Source organism: Ixodes scapularis, unplaced genomic scaffold (assembly GCF_016920785.2).
Source record: "Ixodes scapularis isolate PalLabHiFi unplaced genomic scaffold, ASM1692078v2 PGA_scaffold10__122_contigs__length_95168666, whole genome shotgun sequence".
Taxonomy (NCBI): domain Eukaryota; kingdom Metazoa; phylum Arthropoda; class Arachnida; order Ixodida; family Ixodidae; genus Ixodes; species Ixodes scapularis.
In genome coordinates this window covers 102,720-105,000 of record NW_024609836.1, presented here as the reverse complement: position 1 = coordinate 105,000, position 2,281 = coordinate 102,720, and positions in this window count along the sequence as shown.

The following is a 2,281-nucleotide window of genomic DNA, read 5'->3' as shown; positions in this document are numbered from 1 at the left end:
CAGTCAACTCAGAACTGGCACGGACCGGGGGAATCCGACTGTCTAATTAAAACAAAGCATTGCGATGGCCGCTGGTCGGTGTTGACGCAATGTGATTTCTGCCCAGTGCTCTGAATGTCAACGTGAAGAGATTCATCAAAGCGCGGGTAAACGGCGGGAGTAACTATCGGGTTATGAGCGAGACACCCACGGATGAGCCCTGTCCCTCGGAGGATCTATTGGATGCACGGGACGTGACAGTACTGCCAATAACAGAGCAGGAAGTACAGGAAAACATGCCAAAGCACTCCAGTGCACCTGGCCCTGACGGACTGACGGTCAAAGAGTTTAAGGCAATCCCGAGAACTTTTGTAGTGAAGCTCTACAACTTGTTCTTGTACTGGGGTCGTGCCTCCATGAAGCTGGGGAATGCTCGAACCATCTTTATCCCTAAAGTGGAGGCAGCTTCTCAGCCAGGGGAGTATAGGCCGATCTCGATTGGCTCGGTGCTCCTGCGCACCTTTCACAAGATCCTAGACAAAAGGTTGAGACAGATTGTTCACCTACGTGACGAGCAACGGGCGTTTAAAAGCACTGATGGATGCTTTGAGAACATCATGATTCTGAGTACACTACTTAAGACAAGTCATGCCGCGGGGCGAAGCCTTTACATGGCTAATATAGACCTGTCAAGGGCATTTGACAGCGCCACACACACCGCAATACTGAATGGACTTGCACGCCACCAAATGGTGGGGAAGTCCATGATTGACTACCTGCATTGGTTCTACACAAATTCTACTACAACCTTGCAACACAGAGGGGTGGAAAGGACAGTGCGCCCTGGGAAGGGAGTCAGACAAGGTGACCCGCTGTCTCCGCTGTTGTTTAACGCGGTCATCGATGAGTTCATCGACAGCATCCCCCCGGGCTTTGGTGTGAGACTGGGTGAGGGGCGGTGCGCGTCGTTGGCTTTTGCTGATGACCTCGTGATTCTGGCGTAGACGGCGGCTGGCCTACAATTTCTCCTCGACAAGTTCCAGGAATTTATGAGCACTAGGGGTCTCACAGTAAACGTAAAGAAGTCTTCGACCCTAAGCCTCGTAGGAGACGGGAAAAACAAAAAAGCAAAAATCTGCCTAGTGGCTTTCAAAGTAAATGGAGAACCACTTCGAGTGATTGATTGCTCAGGTTCATGGCGCTATCTGGGGGTCGAAGTTAACACATCAGGGGAGATATGGTACAATGGGGTGAATTTCGACGACCTTATCGTAAGGCTAGAGAGGGCCCCCCTTAAACCTCAGCAGAAGATGAACATTCTAATCTTCTACCTAATACCGAGACTAATCTATGGCTTGGTTATGAGTGCCAAGTCAAAGACATACCTACACCAGATTGACCGTAGGATTAGAGCGGCTGTCCGGCTCTTTCTGCATCTGCCGAAGGACGTTCCAGTTGCCTTCCTATACGCTGCGGTGGGGGACGGCGGGTTGGGGGTCACCTGTCTCGCAACAATGATTCCTCGGATCCGCCGTTCCCGGCTACTTGGGGTTCAGGGCGCTGGCGACGGAATGTTGGAGAGTCTGGTGACCATGACGGCATGGAAAGATGAGGTGGAGAGGGCGGGGAAAGGGGTGAAATTTAAGGGTGTCACGATTGAATCTAGAACACAGGAGCGCAGCTACTGGAGAGACCAGCTGCTGCAGATGGTGGACACGAGAGGGTTGAGGGAGGCACGGACATGTGCTGCTGCGGCCTTCATCCGGAACCCACCGCACTTTCTGAATGGACGGGAGTATGTCGACCTAATCAAACTTAGGGCCCACGCGCTTCCGTCCAAGACGAGGTGCGCCAGGGGAAGGGCGAAGGACACCCGCTGCAGGGCTGGCTGTGCCTTCCCTGAGACACACGCACATATTATCCAGGTGTGTCCTCGGTCGTATGCGCCGCGCCTGGAAAGACATAATTGTGTGGCATCCTGGATTGCGGAGAAGATGAGAAATGATGGCTGCACGGTGTCCGAGGAGCCCAGAATTAAAGTAAAAGACGAAATCAGGTACCCAGATTTAATTTGTGTAAAGGGTGAGAGGGCATGGATTCTAGATGTTCAAATAGTCGGGGAATACAAAAGCCTTAACTCACTTAATGAGGACAAGATTAGGAAGTATTCTGCTCCGGACTTTGTGGACGCAGTAAGGTCCAAGTTCTCGGTAACCACTGTCGCCGTGCACGCCATAACCGCCACTGAGAGAGGGCTCGTTTGCCCAAGATCAGCTGAGGCTTTGGGCTTGCTGGGCTTCTC